The following is a 19,944-nucleotide window of genomic DNA, read 5'->3' as shown; positions in this document are numbered from 1 at the left end:
CAGTATAGGTCATATTTTGACCTCTCTGTGGGATAATTTTCCCCTGATATTTCTATATGAGGTTGTTTTGACCTTCTTTCTAAATATTAGCAATTTAATGACTGTTTATAGCCTTGATTGATATTCATGGTTAAAATATTACAAAATTTCCATTTTTATCAAATTATTTTCTTTTTGGGAAAGCTTTTCAGTGCAAATTTTTAAGTGAAGCTTTTTATTGATCATAGTACCTCATTTCCCATTTTCCTTTCACCCATTCCAATTAGGCTTCTGTCCATTGCTCCACAAAGACTGTGCTTATCGTAGGAGCAGTGGCCACCATTGTGAATCATCAGTTCTCAGTCCTTGTTCTACCTGACCTCCCAGCCCTTGCCCACTCGGAACTTTCTTCTTTCCATACCTCAGCACCTCTTTCCCACTCCCAGCTTCAGTGGCTGCTTCTCTGGGTCTCCTTCATAGGATTTTAGAATTCTGAGATCATGTTCTTGCAAATCACTTTATCTCTGTTTTTCCTAGGGAATCTCCTTCATTACAAGGATTTAATAGAGCTCACATGCCGATAGTCTCCATAAATAAACCTAACAATGATGGAAAATCCTTGAAGTCCTAGGTTCACAGTTGCTTATGATACAGTTATATTTTTGAATATTAAAGATTACAATGTCCTAATGCTTTATTTAGAAGTTCTTATATCCATATTTATCAGCAAGATTACCTATAACTTTTTCTCATACAACCCTTGTCCAAATTTCGTGTCAAAATTATCTTAGCTTTGCAAAATTTTCATAGCTTTGCATTTATTTGTATTTTTTTCTTTTTTAAAAATGTGTTTTTTAAAAAATTTTGTGGTTGTAGATGAACACAATACCTTTATTTTATTTGTTTATTTATATGTGGTGCTGAGGATTGAACCCAGTGCCTCACACATGCTAGGCAAGCACTCTACCACTCAGCCAGAACCCCAACCCTAAAATAAATATGTGTTTAAGGAATTACCTGTTTCTGTAATTCTGGTAAAACTTGGTTTTAAAATTGTCAGCCTGTTACTGATTTTTGAAGGAGGATTTGGATTACTGATAACATTTCTTTAATAGATATGTCTTATTCAGATTTGGCTCTTCTTTCTGAATCAATTTTGGTCATTAGTGTTCTGGTTTTAGGGTTTTTTTTTTTACCATTTTTTTATTCACTTTTATTTTCAAATAATTTGCATAACATTGTTCATAGTAGCTCATTGAGATAGATGTGCTGAACAGGCAGTGGCACCCATTCAACTACCTTTTACTGTGTCCTATAGTTTGGATCCTAAATGTCTCCCAAAGGCCTGTTTTTAAAGGCTTGGTCCCCAGGCTGGAGGGGATGGAAACTTTAAAAAGTAGGGCTTACTGAGAGGTCTTTGGTTCATTGGGGGCATCTTCTTTAAGGAATTATGGGATCCTGGTCCTCTCCTAGCCCTCTCTCTTGCTTCCTGGTAGTGGGGAGCTTGTTTTGCTCCATCATATCCACCCCACCCCCACCCCGTGTTGTGCTCTATGGCCACAGGACCCAGAACAACAGAAGCTAATTGATCATGGACTGAAACCTCCAAAATCTCTTTATAACTTGATTATCTCTGGTACTTGTTACAGCAACGGAATGCTGATTAAAACACTGCATTCCCATAATGCACCCCTGGAAACCTAATAGCTACGTTGAACTGCCTCATCTTTCTTTCAGCTACTATTCTAAAGGCAAATTAGGTTTGTCATTTAGTTATTTAAGATGTGCACTTGGCATCCATATGACTTCCTTTTACTATGTGAATTTAGAAGGTGAAATGAGGCAGAGGTCATAATCCTGTTATTTCAACTGTTTGCCAATATGACCATTGACTAGGAATTGGCTTTTTATTATATGAGCCTTTCAGAATTCAGACACTAATATGTTATATATACATTTTATTATATAGTATTTAATATATGTAATATGTAATATACTAAGTATACTATGTATGATACATAAATAATATATATAATATATAATTATATATATTATAAAATATAAAATATATAATGAGGGGCAGATGTGACAGTGGCAGCTTCCTAATCCCTGAGTGACAAAGGCTCTGTATTCTTGAGTAAGCATTTCCAATAGACGCTTGCTGATTCCATATTTTCTGACATTTATCTATTTTTGTGCACTAAGATACACTAATGCTTAGCGGTTATAAAACAAACATTTACTATCTTGTGTAGTTTCTTCGGATCAGGATCCCAGAGTGAATTTGCCTGGTGGTTCTTCCTCAGGGTAATTCATAAGGTTGCAGGCATCTGTAGATATCTGAAGGCATGACTGGGGCTGCAGGACCTGTCTCTAAGATGTCTTCAGGTGGCCATTACCAGAAAACCTCAATATCTCACCATGGACTTTTCATAGACTTTCTCAGGTCATGGCAAGTGGTTTCCCCAAGAGTGATATGAGAATTAGTGGGAGAGACTAGGAGAATCACAGAAGCAACAGCATCTTTCAACCTAATCTAAGAAGTGAACTACTGTCATTTCTGCTGTATACTATTGGTCACACAGACCACCTCTGGCTCCCACTATAACTAACACTGCTTTAGCACATTTATATCATGTCCTAGCTCTGGAAGAATTTGCGTTTGTAACTTTTGGTTTCTCTCAGTTTATTTAGGTGTATGAACTCTAAGAATATTAACTTAAAATAATTTACCTGTGTGTGTGTGTGTGTGTGCATGTATACACATGTGCGTGTGTGGTGCTAAGGATCAGACCCAGGGGTTCATGCATGTGAGCTCATGTGTGAGACAGTTCAAGAAAATTTAGAGGTAAAATGATTGGGTTATGAGATCTTTATTTAGCCCAATCCATGAACTAATCCACTGACATGGATTAGCTGGGTAGCTGTAGGCAGGAAGGGTATGGGTAGAAGGAGGTGGGTCACTTGGAGTATGCTTTGGGGGTTTATATTTTGTCATTGATGAGTGGAGACTGACTGACACTCTCTCTCCCTCTCCCTCTCCCTCTCCCTCTCCCTCTCCCTCTCCCTCTCCCTCTCCCTCTCCCTCTCCCTCTCCCTCTCCTTCCTGATAATTATGTCCTGAGCTGCTTTCCTCCATCACACATTTCTGCTGTGAGGTTCAGCCTCACCTCAGGTCCAAAACGATGCCATTGCCATCTACTGAGTGAGACCCTCTGAAATCATGAGCCCCCAATAGCCCAATACACTTTTCCTCCTCTATGTTTTTTCTTGTCAGGTCTTTTAGTTACAAAGGTGAAAAAGCTAACTAAAGCAAACACTGAATTGTACCTCCAGCTTATTAATCACTTAAAAAAAAGTGATGTGGGAAAATTCAAAATAGCATGAACCTGATTTTTTTAATATATGAATTTTTATGGAATTTAAAGAAACTTTATGTCTGAGGATCATATTTTTAATGCTCAAAAAAACTTTAGATTAAATAAACAAAACATGGAGAACATACATTAGAGAGTAGTAGGATTTATAGCACTCAGATTCTGAGGTAAATATATCCAGCTCTGCCCTTCTGGAATCAATAGCAAAGCTGTAGCAGAAACCCCAGCCCAGGAAAAAAAAACCAAAAAACTGTAACTCTACGGTTTCATCACTTTTCTCCTCTCCCTCCTGCCGACTAAAGAAGAAAAGTAATTTCTAAAGCTTATTTCAACTACTCTAATGTGGAAGTTACTATTGGATGGCTACCCAGCAGCCATTCCTTTCTTGCTTGCAGTCAGGCATCCGTATTGTTTGAAATGAGGTGATAGACTAGACTTTTGTTCCAGGTCTTTCATTCCCTCTCTGTAGTGAATTATACATCTGTATCTTTTGGCATGCAACTTTGTAGCACTTTCCACTGGAATAGGGAGGACATATAGTCCTGTCCCATTAGTGTTGAACTTGGCCAGGTGATTTTTTGGCAAGTGGAATGTTACTGGACATGACATGAACATAGAGAAACTCTTAAGTGTTTTTTTGCATGGTTTTTATCTGGCTTCTTCAACATCTCCCATATATCATGAGAAGAACATGCTCTGGGTGGCCAATAGTACCATAATAAGGACATGTATGGGGCATATATGAAAACATACACAACCTGGGCCCATGCCTGGTCAATCCTGACCAAATCCAGCAGATTCACAGATGACCTACATACTCATAAATAAGGAACAAATACTTGTTCTTAAAAAAAACCACTAAGATGTTGAGGTTGCTTGTTGTTATGAAGTACAGTAATACAGGATGGCAATCTGCCCAGATCCAGAGGTTGAATCATATCAGACTAAGCAAATCCTTTTATCTTTTTTTTCCTGAACACTTGATTTCTAGATTCTCTTGAAACTAGTAGTGGCCAAAAGACCCGTTCTTAGCTGTTAAACTATTTGGTAACAGTCTATTGAGGACTTCTAGAAATGCTTTTGCTTCCCTGGAAAAAGACAGTGTAAGGACTAGAAATGGTTTCTTTTTCCCTTTCTCGAAAATTCAGTGTCTATCTTGAGACCCTAGTTGAAAGGCATAGATGAAAATTTACAGCTAAGGATATGGAGCAAATAGAAAATCTGGGCTCAAGAGGATATGTTTTTGAAAATCAAAGAGAGATCAGTAGAATAGAGGAAAGGGACCAGGGAGAGGGGGGTGGGGAGGGAAAGGGAAATACTGGGGAATGATATTGGTCAAATTATATTGTTATGACATGCGCATGTATGAATATATATAAAACAACAGATTCTTACTGGTGTTTAAAATGCACCAATAAAAATATGGAGAAAAAAAGATGGTATGTTTTATTGGTTGGTCCACATTGGCAACTACCTATTTCTAGAATTCTTACTGATTCAGGTTGTCTGTTTCTTCCCCTCCAAGGAATTTTTAATTTAACACACCTAACATGGCAGTTTAGACCTACGAGTTACTGTTTGTCTGAGGAGAGAGAGACCAAAGAGAAAAGGGTTCCTGTTATCCTGCCTATTCACATGGACGCTGGGAAACCTGTCTTCTTCCTATTTATTAGGTTGTCAGAACCTGATAGTTTCTTCTGTGCTCCCTCTTTGGGGTACAATCTACAAAATGAAACAATGAACCAATTAACTTAAGGTTGCCTTCAATTAAAAACTTGATTGAGATTGATTTGTATACAGCAAAGAACATCCTGGTCAACATTAAAGACCACTCTGTCAAATGGTGATTTTTTTTTTTTTTTAAAGAAAGCTACACCAGGGGCTGAGGTTGTGGCTTAGTGGTAGAGCACTTGCCTAGCATGTGTGAAGTACTGGGTTCAATTCTCAGCACTACATTTAAATGAATAAAATAAAGGTCTATTGACAACTAAAAAATATTTAAAAAAAAAAAAAAGAAAAGAAAGAAAAAAAAAGCCACATAGTAAGAACAATTTTAGGAAGATTTCCATGAATAGACTGTCAAGGGGTTCAAGAACTGTGTGCTGTGTGGGACACCACCATCTTCAATATGGACAAGTTATTGAGGTTGGCTACCAGAAGAAGGGGAAATTTTTCCAACAAAGTGCTGACTTTAAGAGTTTCCCATGTTGGAGATGCATGAAGAGTCAGGTACATGAGCCAGAGAACTTGAGGCCTACCCAGAGATTCTTGGGAAAACTCTTTATGATGTTGGAAACTGTTCATCACTGTTAAGTACAAAATGTAGAAGAAAGATAAACTTTCTCTATTCAAATGGGCAATTCAAGAACTTTTCAAAGCCAGTCTCAAAGAAGGGCATAAAACAGACTTCTTTAGTTGGAGAAGAATCTGTTCTGGGTACTGTGCCCCAGGAGGATCCCTCAATGCTGAAATAGCAGCCATGGGTGGGGTGTATTCTCCAAGCCAGCTGGCAGTACAAAGTCTGCCTGTCTAGCCAGTGCATGTCCTTTAAACTGGCTGGTAGGACTAACTGGCCAGAATGCCAAAAGGAAAATAGAGACAGAAATGGACTCCAGGATGCACTGAATGTTTTTGATGACATCCTTGTGTCTTTGGTGGAAAATAAGACATGTCCTCGAGTCAGAGGCCTCTAGGATTGATGATAAGCCAGTATTCTGATGTTGGCTCTTTGATAATGGCTTGCTTTTCTTGAAAGATTGCAACAACAGGAGAAACTGGTATGTGTTTGGGGAATACAAAAAATGAGGGCAGCCAGAGAGGGTGTCAGGAATGAATCACAAATTGAACATTGAACTTTAGAAACCTGAATTCTTCAGTAAAGAGTTTGGTAATCAGGAAGTTAACCTAGTTAATTGTAGGACCAGTAAAATGATTTTGTAGGCTACTGTAGAAGACTTCTGGAGTGGATTTGAAGTTGTTCCAAATCACCTGAAACTGAAAAAGGATTAATGATGATAAAACTTAAATACCAGCCACCAGGAGATTTTTAAAGACATGATGCCCTCCAGGTTTGATGATCTGATATCCACATTCCATTGCTTGAGTACACAGGAGAGAAGGCAAGTTGGATTTGGTCTCTAGACTGCCTGACTACTTACTTTGTCAGATCTGGGCCTCACAGTGTATAATGATTATGCATAATTTAATCAAGCAGATTAGAAATATGGAGAAATAAATCTTTATTTAAATGTATCTGATACAGCTAATGTTATGGTCTATGTAGGAATTTCTAAAGATAGTGTGACCAAGAAGGAGTTCTTAAAACCATTTTAGATGGGGATATTCAGATACACACACACACACACACACACACACACACACATACACAGACACATAACTAAAGACACTTGAGAAGATAAAAAAATCCTTCAAAAGACATCAGAAGAGGGGCTGGGGTTGTGGCTCAGTGGTAGAGCACTTGCCTCACGTGTGTGTGAGGCTCTGGGTTCCATCCTCAGCACCACATAAAAATAAATTTAAAAAATAAAGGCATCTATAACTAAAAAAATATATTTAAAAAAAAAAGACATCAGAAGAGCAAGGTCAACGAGAGCCAGCAGAACATGATCGTATTTGTGATTAGAGATGGTATTTATATACCATCTTCATCTAAAGTATGGGTTCATGGCTGGGCTGTTGTGCAGTTTCTCAGAGAGGCAGTATTTATCCCAGCATGAACTGTACCTAGAGTCATTGTGTACATAGATGTACTGAAATAGCTAATGATTTCTTTTTTTCCAAGCATATTAAATAATGGTTTTGGCTTACTGAAGGATTCTGTTGTCTGTCCCAGGTGCAGAGCAATTGTAAATAGACACTACAGGTAAAAAAAATGTTATCTATCATGTGGTAAAGATATGATTGTATTGAAAGCCAGTGGATCCAGTTTTGTCAAACCCTTGGGGCTCAGAGATGCCTTAACCTCTGTGTAATGGAAGTGTGTTATTGACAGGTGTTCCAACTTTTTAGGCGGGATTCCTATGGACTTTGAAAAATCATGCTACAACTTCATCTTTTTTTTTTTAAATCTATATCTAACTTGTGAAGTTACTCTGTCTAATGTACGTTGATAGTGTTTACAGATACTAAATGTATATGCAAAGTAATTTTGTAGAACATGCATCTCCAGACTATGATTTTTTACCTACTTTTACTAAATCTCTTTTCAACTCTGGAACAAACACCTGCAAGAACCCCTTGGCTAATCTGATGAACAGCTGAGTCCAAATGTATTCCTAACAATTAGGAATCCCTCTGTGTCAATAATCTGAGTTGTTTTGTTTCAGGTTTGTCTGAGTATCTCCCTGCTTTGGGGTTCAGCAGAGCTGTGGGGGAAAAGAGCAGCTGTGATATGCTTTGTATTTTATTGCCTAGAACTGGCATTACATAGCAGAAACCATCTGCTGTACAATCCTTGGGTTAACCATCTTCCATTAAATAGAGTTTCAATTTAAATGAAACTGTGCTAATTTGGCATTAAGCATTCTGCACTAAAACATTCCTTTAATAAAAATGTTTATAAAAAAAGTTTATGAAAAAAATGATGCGGCACTGGGGATATAGCTCAGTTGGTAGAGTGCTTGCCTCACATGCTGGGTTCAATCCCAGCACCAAAAAAAAAAAAAAAAAAAAAAAAAAAAGCCATTTTAAATTGTGCTGCAACCAATTAGTCACTTACAACTGCCATTTTTCCAATATTCAAGTTGGGATATTATGACAACAAATAAGCCTTCAATGTATTCTTATAGTATTTCTTAAAGCTTGTCTGGTTTAAGACGTTTTAACCTTTTAATGTCCTATGTACAATAAAAAAATGATAATAATTAAAATTATATTATTAATATTATTGAGGGTTTGTCTAGACTTACATAAAAAGTAAGTATTCGATAATATTCTGGTTTTCTAGTCAAAAGACTGGAATTATGCTGAGCTTGATGGAACACATCTATAATTCAAGTGGCTTGGGAGGCAGAGGCAGGAGGATTACAAGTTTGAGGTCAGCCTCAGCAACTTAGCAAGGCCTCAAGCAACTAAGTGAAATCCAGTCTCAAAATAAAAAGGGCTGGGCTGGAGTTGTGGCTCAGTGGTAGAGCGCTTACCTAGCATGTGCAAGGCCTGGGTTCAATCCTCAGCACCACATAAAAATAAATAAAATAAAGATGATATTGTATCCAACTAAAAGTAAATATTAAAAAGTAAAAAATAAAAATTGCTGAGGATGTGGCTCAGTGGTTAAGCACCTCTGGGTTCAATACTCGGTACAAAAAAAACCCAATCCGGGATTATAATTTGAGTTCTATCACTTATTATTTGATTTTGGTAAGTCATGTAACTTCTAGGCTATTCACTCTTCTACCCACTTTTTAGTTTACTAAGATCACTGAAGCATTCTTTTTGGAGGGGTACCAGGGTTGGAACTCAAGGGCACTCGACCACTGACTCACATCCCCAGACTTATTTTGTATTTTATAGAGAGATAGGCTTTCACTGAGTTGCTTAGAGCCTCACTTTTGCTGAAGCTGGCTTTCAACTCAGGATCCTCCTGCCTCAGCCTCCGGAGCCTCTGGGACAACAGGCCTGTGCCACCACGTGCGCACTGAGGCCTTCTTCAGGCACCGTGTTTTGTGATCTGCTGAGGGTTCTGGATTGATAAATTTCTGGTAATAGTACATGCCCCCAGGACAGCTGTGGACAGTGTCAGTGAGGCAGCAGTTTTCCCGAGGTTGTTCAATGGCAGGGCTTGTGGCTAAAGACTTCTCTTGCCATTTGATCTTAAGTCTGCTTCTCTTTGTTGACAATGGGCCTGCTTTGAAACTGGGTAAGGCATAATTCCAGGTCCTAAGACACTGGTCATAGGCACCCCTGTAATGTATGTAAGCACAGGAATGGATGTTACCTTTGAAAAGTATAAAATAAAAAACTTGTTGAATAAAATTGAATTTTTGATATGGTAAATTTCTAAGCACTCCATAATATGTTTAGACATCATGGGCATGAAGGGGGCCGATAAAGCTTTATTTGAACTTCTTAGTTCTCCTATAAAAAGCCCCTGCCTCCTGGCACTCCTCACATATCATGAGAACTGGATCCGCACCATTTGTCTGGTTAATTGCTCTGATATGAAATAGTAATAAATATTCTTTAATATCTCTGAAAGGTCCAGATGGTCACATCACAGACAAGGTCAAGCCCTGAGGTGCCCAGAAGGTGGAGGTGCTATTTCCTCCATGGGCAGCCCAGACCTTGGAGACACATGAAGTCATCTGGCCCCTGGAGGTATTTTCTTTAAGTGGGAGGAAGGACTCAGACCATTATCTTCCTAAGAAGACTGTTTGGGGAGAGTTGAGAACAGGTCCTCCCTCCTCTAGAAGCAGAGAAAAGTAACTTTTCCTCATTTCCTACCTATAGGATGAGTTATTTGGTTGTGACATAAGACATTTAACCTAATTGTGACATCCTGGGGGTGGTCAGCATATCAGTTATTTACTGTAAGTAATAAGAAATCTAATTCCAATCCAGAACACTTTGTGTGTACATTCAGGATAAGATTAAGATGAACATTAAAACCTCAGTGGTCTTTAGCATAATTATAGAATTATCTCCTGAGTTTTTTGGCAAGGGAATTGAGGGCCCAGATGTGACCTGACCTGTGGATGGCTCCCCATATGCATTTTTCTTTTCTTTTTTTAAACATAACATCCTTTGCTTAGAACAACAACAACAACAAAACACCTTCTAAGTCTGGGGCAGAGCATAGACAGAAACATGCAGTGGCTAAAACATTAGAAGTCTGGGGAATCTGGGGACCAGAAGTCTCAGTCCTGGAGGGAACAAAATAACAGATTAAAGAGGATACAAGAGCCAAAGGTCAGAAGACTTGGAGGTTTTGGACATTAGGTTACTGCAGTTCTAGGAGCGACTCCTGGGTGGGGGTGGGGGTCTTTTACAAACTCGGTGAGGTGGGGGTCCAAGGGCTACAGGTCTGGCAGGATCCTCCCTCTGCAGTAACATCTCCTCTAGATGCAGACTATCTTGTCAGGAAGAGCCAGGACAGAAAGCAGCCCTGTCGGCTGCCTCTGCAGCCCCATTTTGCCTCCAAGATGGGGATATGTCCAGGAGCTCCAACTTCCAGGCACGGAGGAGGCATGGAGGAAGACCTTGATGTTTCAAACCATCATCTCTTTGGCTTCATCATCCAAAGGTCAGATTCCCAGCAGCAGGGTTCAGGATGCAAATCTGAGTTATCTTCTTGGCTCCATCATTCAATGATTTTTAAAAAAAACTCTGGAAAAAATAAAAACACCAGAAAACAAAAACAAAAGATGAAACCAAGACCCAAACTGTCAATCTCACCATCTCTTAGATGAATTCTCTTCAAGAGGGATAGTCCCCATTGTCAAGGGAACTGCTGTGCCACTCTCTCACCCTAAGATATAATTCTTAGTGCAATACTTAGAGGACCCTGAACAGGTAGCGAACAGGGTGGAGGCAGAACTAAGAGAGGTTGCCATAGGCTGGAGATTTGTGCTCACCCCCAAATTCACATGTTTAAATCATGACCCCTATTGTAATGGTATTAGAGTGTGGGGCTTTTGGTAAATATCTCTGATCAGATAATAAGAATAGGGTCCTTATGAATAAAATGAATGGCTTCATTAAAGAACTGTAGGCTGGAAGACCCAATAATGACTTTCTGTGAGGAAACTGGCTCCCACCAGAGGCAGGATATGCTGGCACTTTGATATTGGACTACCCAGACTTCAAAATGGTGAGAAATGAATGTCTGTTTTAAGTTACTAAGTCTGTGGTATTTTGTTATAGCATCCTGAATGCACTAAGAAAGCAACAGCTGGAGCCCTGGAACCCTACAGGGGAACTTACAGCATTCCAGACCTCTCCCCCATACACATTCTATACAACAAAAGGTAGGAGGCAGAGGCAGTCCAGCTGAGGCTGAGGGAGGTCTCTGTCTCCAGATGCTTGTTGAAATCTGTCATTCTAAAAAAAATTTAAAAAATCAGAGAGATATTCTTCAAGGAATCATATCTAATATGGGACTGGCAGAGCATTACAATGCTAATAGCAGAGAATTGCAATGGAAATACTTGTGCCATAGTAAATATGAACATATTCAAAACATATACATATTGTACCCTCTACAACACACACACACACACACACACACACACACACACACACACATGGGGCAAGGTAAAGTCTTTAAAGGCATAAATTAGAAGTATTACATCAGCTATTTTGAAACTGTACTCCTGGGTCAACAATGATTAATAGCAAGAGTGGCATTAGTCTGAGATTGAACACATACTGGGAGATGTACTTGTAGAAGTATCTTTTGTGGAAGATTGTGGTGGCTTCTGTGCAAGCTTGTTGTCCAAGCTTGTGTCTTTTGTGATAATTACTATCAGGCAATTGTGTGTAGAATCCCTTCCCTCATAACCAGCCACTTAACTATGGTGTGTTTTGGTTAGGGTTGATGCAAGAGACTCCATTTTGATTCTGACAATTTTCATATTTCTTTCAAGTTCTACTTAATGCTGTGGGCTATGCAGCAGATGGAGACCAGGGTCAGTTCCAGAATAAGGAAGATAATCCCAGACGGGAGCACCAAGTGGGCTGGTAGACTCACATGGGTGTCGTACCTGGCTTTGGAGAGGCTGACTAGCAGACCCAGCAGAATTAGAAGGAGGGTGGGGATGTGAAGGGAGTAGGAGGCCTCCAGCTCCCTGGGCAGCACTATCAGGGAGGCCTATACAGCATGAGCCAGGCTCTGTACCATGAAAGACATCCACAGACCATCTCATACCAGCTGGAATGACAATGGTATGTTGTTGAGGCTGGAAGTCACCTTCTATTAGGGCAGGTTTCAGGCATTCACAGGGCTGAGCAGCATCAGGATGATGTCCAGGATTTGCAGAGCAGTTCAGGCTGTGGCAAGGCTGAAGAGGGTAGAAAGGAGACCAAAGGGCTTCCTGAAGGTAGGGATGGGGGAAGAAGGGGCTGTCATTCTACCATCTCATGACTAGCTGGAAGGATGGGTGGGGCCCTGGAACCCTACACTTACAGAGGCACTTAACAGATTAAAGAGGGTATAAGAGCCAAAGGTCAGAAGACTTGGAGGTTTGGGACCTTTGGTTACTGCAGTTCTAGGAGCAACTCCTGGGAGGGGGTGGGGGACCCAGCCTAGTCAAAAGGGAGATGTTCCATACTGGAAGGGAGTACCATGTTTATAGGATGCTGGGGGCTGGGTGATGTTGGGGGAGGGTGGTGTGGTGATGGTGGTGGTGATAAATCTGACTTACTGATTTGGGTACATAGTGGTTAACGGATCAGTCCTAGAACAAAATGGAGCTCAACTCTTGGCTTATCTATTGACCAGCACTTTGACCTTGGGCATTTACCAAACTTTCCTGGGCCTCAATGTCCTACCCTGCAAGACAGAGATAATAAGATTGCATATTCTAAGGTATGGATTAAATGGCACATGATGGGATAGCAATAAACATTGGGTTTTATTCTCATTATTGTTATTTAGTAGTATAACTCTGGGGTCCTTAAGAAACTTACAAGGATCTCTGTGATGACTTGTTTTACCTTTGACTCCATGTACCCTCTACAACACAAATACACATCCATTTGGGCTAGAGTATTGACCAGGGCAGGACCCAGGTGGGCATCACTGCCCTCTATGTCAGGTGAAGGTGTGTTGAGCCATAACTCCTTTTTTAGTGGTGTAAAATATGTTGTCCAGCATAGTAGAGTTCTCTAGCCTATTAGCACATTCAGCAATGAATTACCATTATCAGAGCACTAACTGCCATCTGAATTGCAAAAGTCAAGGACAATCTAGGCTGAAAGGCCCCTGAGGTGACTCAGTCTCCTTGCCTTAAAAGTTCCCCATGGGGAAATGCATGCCATGAAAGTTCAAGTGGTTTCCCAGTAATTTTGCAAAGCCATAGTGTCCCAGCCTGGGGTTTGAGTTTCTCTTTTTTTGCATTCCAAGAGCTCCCTGGGGCAGATAAGACATCTTTAATAGTAAATGTAGCCCATGTGACTGTTACAGAAATTGTTCTTGTTATAGAGATGCTCTAAAAAAGAAGCAGAAATAGAAGGGTCAAATTTGTCACAGTAAGAGGAAGTTCCTGTGATGAATCAGGAAGAAGGCAAAGGCAAACATAAGAGCAATTTCTTGTTCTCAATTCAAGGTATTCCTAATTGTAGAGCATGATAGTAAAGGTACATTCTCTACAGCCAATCACACCTTTTTCTGTCCCTTTCTATAAGGGACCTGGACAATATGGTATATTTTGTAGTGTTCAGGGTTTCCTTAGATTGTCTTTGATAGCCAATGGGATATTTTCTGCCATTGATCTGGGAGAGATGAGGGACGAGTATTACACAGGTTGGTTTCCGTGGGATGGAGTTGAACAGAGTGAGGCACTTATTTAACAGGAGTTCCAAAATTTCCATCACTGCCTTACATTCACAGACTGCACTGCCCATGTTATAGAAGATGTTACTTCCCAGTGGTTTATGCGAATACCTGTAAGCTAGGAAAAAGATGTGTGTATACACATCTTCATTTTCATCTTGACTGCTGAATGTAAATAAAGCTACAACCCTCATTTTCTCTTACCTTCTTCATTCTATGGTCTTCATTCAACAAAAATGAGTGTCTCTGTGTGTTATGCAGACTGCTCCTCATTCCATGTTTTTTGCTGGGGTTACTATTAATGAGGAGTCTGACTCCAATCCTGTTCTCTGAGGTCTATAGAGATTCAGACCAAGAACATCTTGAGCTTCTGTACAGAATCTTCTCTCTCATTCAGAAACAGTCTTTGAAGCTGCTTTGTTCCTTTCCTACTGCATGGAAGGAGGCTAGAATTAAGTAGCACATTTTGGGATAAGAACAACAGGGTTCTGGGCACTTCAGAGAACCACAATTTGAGTCAAGAAAGGGCCTCAGAAGACCATCTAATAGAATGTATTCCTTTTATTGTAGAGATTAAAAGTAAGAGCTCAAATAAGCGAACATAAGCACAAAGCAAGCTAGTAAGAGATAGAACTGGAATGAGTGGTTTTCGGACTCCTATCCTAGCCTTCCTTCTGGCAGAGATGCTGCTCACCAGATGAAACTGAGCTCGGGCACTTGGATTTCACAACTGCAGACAGGCATTTCTGAAGAAATGAGATGTTTAAGTTTACTTCCTTATGTGAGCTAGAGCATAATATCAATATTTGCATTTGAAGTGCTTGTTTTCAGAGCACATGTTCATCCTTCCCTTGAAGTAGGTAACCATTGATTAACAAAGATTATCAAAACTCAACAAGACAATGGGAGGAACTAGTGGACTTTCATGTCTGATTATTTCATTTTGAACCAAGTGCTCTGATCTCCTAGAGCTTTTAAAATTTTTTTAATTAATTAATTTTTTTTTTGTACTGGGGATTGAATACAAGACCTCACCCATGCAAGTGCTCTACCACTGAGCTATATCCATAGCTCTCCCAAGGAGTTTCTAAACCAAAGAAGGTATGTCATACCTGAAGACGAGAAACTAAGATAGCCATGTCTCCACAGTTCATATACATGTATCACACATTTAGTATATCCAAGGCCAGTTTATTGGCATTTTGGGGCATAGCATGGGAATGGGGACTATATTGCATACTCTGGCATCAAATTTAGTTCTGTGGTCACACATTAGCAGAGCTGCAAGGGGTCATTTTGTCTAAGTCTGCAAGTTAGAGATTAAGTGGTTTGCTCATGATTTTTGGAAAACAAAAAGTAATTTAAACAATACAATCTTTGATTGCATCTCTGTGGTTGAGTGGTTTGTTTGATTCTATTCTACATTTGCACACCACCCCATACTATACTACTATAAAATCCTGGTTACTTTTATTTCTGTTTTAATCTCAGAGATATTCATCAGTGAAGGATATGCCTTGGATTCTAAATCCTTCTGGGGTCTTATCTCTTTTCCCATTTTGGTGATGATTGGGTGGTGATACAGTCTTTTATTTTTTTTTAAAATTTAATACCTTTTATTAAAGACTAAGATAATATCTTGATCTTTGGGGCTTTGCTCTTGAGTAGAGGTGACTTCCAAGAAATAAAATGTTCATTCCCCAGATTCCCAGCACAGCAAAACAAACAAAAACAAAACAAAAAGAAATAACATCCATGATCTCATGCAACATTATTTTCCTTACCCAGTCAGTTGGACTTAATTTTTTTAGTTAAAAAATTTTGAGGTTATACACATATTATTGCGTGTCATTTCACAATACCTCAATGGGTGAAAGCTTTTCAGTTAACAGCTTTAAGATATGCTACCCAAAAACAAGCACTGCAGTTGATGAAGACGACTTTGAAGAATGGAAAAAAGAATCTGGAGGGGAATTAAAGTCATTATTCTAAAGTGTATTTTAGCAAGGTAAACAGAGAGTTTCCATGTCCCCTGCAGAGTGAACTGAGGACCCACAGTGAGGCAGGAATGCTGTCTTCCCATCAGCACAAACCTCACCTTCCATGGCTCCTCACCACCTGGGTGTGCTCCATCCACTCTGCCTTACTACCTGCCTTTTTAGTACCTTTTCCTTTTCTTCTCTTTCTCTTTTATTTACTTAGCATATTTTGTTCTTATTTACACATAGTTATTGTACAAATTTATGGGCCAAAGTGTGACATTTTAAGATGCTATATAAACTGTAATGATTAGATCAGAGCAATTGGTATATTCATCATCTTAGACATTTATCATTTCTTTGCACTGAGAACATTCAAAATCATCTCTATTTGCTATTTTGAAAGAGCCAATTAGCTGTTGTTAACCACGACTGTCCTACGGTGCTATAGAATACTAGAAGTTTTTCTTCCTCTCCAACTACACCCATATACCTGTTAACCATTCTTTCCTCACTCCCCATCTTGACTTTGGTGTCAAGGTGATTTTTGTCATTTTCACAGCTGTCAAGGAACATAGTTAACAGAGAAAGCATAACTGTTGGAAGTAGAGTTCAGGTAAAGCAGCCTTACAGAAAAATGAGTGCCATTTATAAGACTTAGTTAATTTTAACCATCTGGTTATATTTAACTTAAAATATTTCTACTAAGAGCTCCACTATAGTTATTGTACAAAGAACTGAAATTATTTAAAACACACTATCCACATTACAATGTATTCTGTAATTTTTATACAGGGTGGGATCTATAATAAGAAATGAAACCCCAAAGAGGAATGATGTTCTAGCACATGATTGGTACGCCTATCTAATTAATATGTGGTTATTCAATTAGCATAAACTTCTCATCAAAATTTTGCATATATTCCAGTTCATCATCTCACAATATTCAAATTTGACATACTTTCCCTATACCTGAAACATAATAGTACTGGTCAGGAAAACAAAACCCTCTGTATGGGAAGGAAGTTCTCAGTTGAAGGTAACAGTTTAAGGACTTTAGCCAGGTCACAGAGTTATCTAATTTTTGTTTGCAGCTGGCATTAGCTCTTGCTGAGAGCCATTACCAAGTAGGTATGACGCATCATAATCCTTGCCAGTGTACCCCATGTTAAATGGACTTGCCTTGGAAATTTGCTGCGACCTTGCTTGTGTGTTTGAGAAAGGTGACCCTGCTCAATCACCAGGGTGGATCCAGGATTAGGGTGTATTCCTGCAGGAAGTATCCCGTCCTTGGGTTTAGGGCGTGACAATAGGAGTTTTAGGGAAGTTGAGGTTGAAGATTATGGCTGCTGGGATTAGGGTGTTCCTGCTGCTTGTTCCCGTTGAGTTCTCGTGAGATTAAAATGGGATTTGGAAAAAGCCTCTTGGAATACGATTTGGGGACGGGCATATTGGAGATTGCCCCTGAACGTGTGTGGAGGCTGGTGTGAGACCCAGAATAAAGAATTGCTGTTTGAACCTACAAAGCTGTGTGGTGGCTCGTGATTCTGTGCCAAGCCGAGACATTGGCATTTGGCAAGCTCTAATCTGGGCCATTTCATTTATCATAGTTCCTCCCCAGTTGTAAATGCCTTTGCAATGCTAACTAACTGTTTTAAGCTCTAGGAGGCAGGGTTATCCTAGAAAGGCACACAATTTGGAATTTGACAGGCAGGATTCTTGTGTGTTAGTGCACTTCTGATAGCCTAGGGATCTAGGTAAGATTTACTTAATCCCTTTGGAGACTGAATCCTCATTTGCCAAATTGGGGTAATATCTGACACATGGAATCATAGACAAAATGTGATGTGTGTGAAATTAACGACACATGGTAAGAGGTTAGCCTGTATGGTCCATCTACTAGTGAGGTTGAGATTATGTATTTCCTAAATTACAGGCTGTACCTTTCATAGTGGACACAATAGTGTGACGGGTTCATGCCTGGATAGAAAAATGAGATGAACAATGAGGAAGGATAGAAGTAGTCCTTATGAATTCATCTACTACAATGGGACCAGTTTCCTATGGTAAAAAAACTGAGAGAAACAGATCTGCTGAGCATAAATCCAGGTTTTAAGGAATGAGCAGCCATTTCTTCCTTACTGTATAGTTTTCTTTGGGAAAAAAAATTGATACCGTTTTTAAATATTGGAGGAGGAATTAAGATAATCCCAACAAGGATGTCATGTTTTAATGGAAGAAAATATAATTAAATTTATACTTATAAAATGATTTTTCAGGTTATACAGTAATTACTATTTAAGAAAGACATGTCCCAAGTTTACTTGAAGTAATTTGATTTTTAAGTATAAAATAAAAAATTTATTTTATATATATACATTTTATGTATAATATATATTATTGGCATATTTTATATTTCTAACTTTATAAAAGTTATTTATACATAACTGCAAAAATAAATATGTCTTGGAGATATCATGTCCATGTCTGAATATGGCAAAATAATAATCCACCACACTGGGAGGGGAAAAGAACTGACAAGACCAAAACAATCTTTGTTTTAGTTAAAAGTTCGAAGCTAATATGATCAAGTCTCTAGATTCGTGCTATCCAAAATTGTAGCCACTCGCTACATGTAGCTATTGAGCATGGGAAGTGTGACTAGTGCAAGTGGAGATGTGCTGTAAGTGTAAAATACACACAAGTTTTGAAGACATCATGTGGAAAAAAGTGTGAAATATCACAAGAAATATTTAAAAAATTGATTATATGTTGAAATAATGTTTTATATCCAGGGTTTAAAAAAGTATATCATTAGCATTACTTTCCTCTGATTATTTTAAAATTTTATTGTAACTATTAGAAAAATTAGTTCTACATAGGACTTGCATTATTTGGTATTGGATAGCAGAAATGCAATCCAGTATTTTAGATACAACCAAAAATATGAAGAGGACAGAGGATAATATTAAGTCATTAAAACAATCTGCAAAATCAGTGAGAAACTTTCGTGGCAAATGAGATTTCTTCAACACACTGAGCACAGATAGTGGGGGTGGGGAAGAGAGACAAAGAAGATATAGATTGAGGCTTATGAGACCTCTGCTGCTGGGATGGCAGAATGAGATCCACGGACCTCTTTTTTAGAACCATAATTGGTAAAAACTATTTCAAAGACTCAACCATTTAAAGTCTCAAAAATTGTCCTAAGGGCAAATAAACAAACATTCCTTGAAGAAAATCTAATGTCTTGGTGGAATAGCAAATCTGTCACTCAAGCCATTAGCTGCTTCTTTCTCCCCAATCCAACATGGCATGACAGAAACTTCTCATTCTTTTCCTCTCAGCTCCCAGCCTTTCTTTTTGCCACCAGGTCCATGTTGCAAAGGTTAACCGAGAGCCTCTACCTGAGGATCCCTGGGGCCTCATTGCCTTGCCCAGTCTCCTCATAAGGCTTAAATTCTATGTCAGAAGACACATGGATCAAAGGCTTCAGCCTCAGTTCAGTTTGGGAAGTAGGAGTGTCCTTCAGAAATGTGGGCTTTTGTGCCCAGTGGCTAAGATCTTACCCAGGGCAAAAAATAGTCCATAAGAGAAAATTGACATTATTTGAAATGTAGTGGAGAAGTTCAAGTCTAAGGGTGTTTTTGATAACAATGAACATTTTTATGGTAAGCAATTAAAAGCCTGGCAGCTCCATGAGAAAAAGCTCAACCACAAACTCAATAATTGTTTACCAGGAAGAACCAGGGGAAAATAAACAGCTAGAGTCCTACTGGGATTAGGATAAACCTCAAAGACTAGCCTCAAAAACTAACCCTACATTTTCAGGGCAATATAAATACCCTGCATAATATTATAATGATAGACAAATGCCATTTGTCCAAAGCCATAGAATATAAAATACAGAGTGAATTCATAAGTTATGGACTTTGAGTGATAAAGTAAGGGAAAAAGAATATCTATGAATGAAGTACTGATACTTCTATGACACTAATGGATGTTAATTCACAAGCCAGTCAAAAAAAGACTATATGGCATGATTCCACTTGTATATGACATGTTCAGAATAGGTAAATTCACAAAGATAGAAAAATTG

Source organism: Urocitellus parryii, chromosome 1 (genome assembly GCF_045843805.1).
Source record: "Urocitellus parryii isolate mUroPar1 chromosome 1, mUroPar1.hap1, whole genome shotgun sequence".
Taxonomy (NCBI): domain Eukaryota; kingdom Metazoa; phylum Chordata; class Mammalia; order Rodentia; family Sciuridae; genus Urocitellus; species Urocitellus parryii.
Note: the sequence above shows the minus strand (reverse complement) of the source record.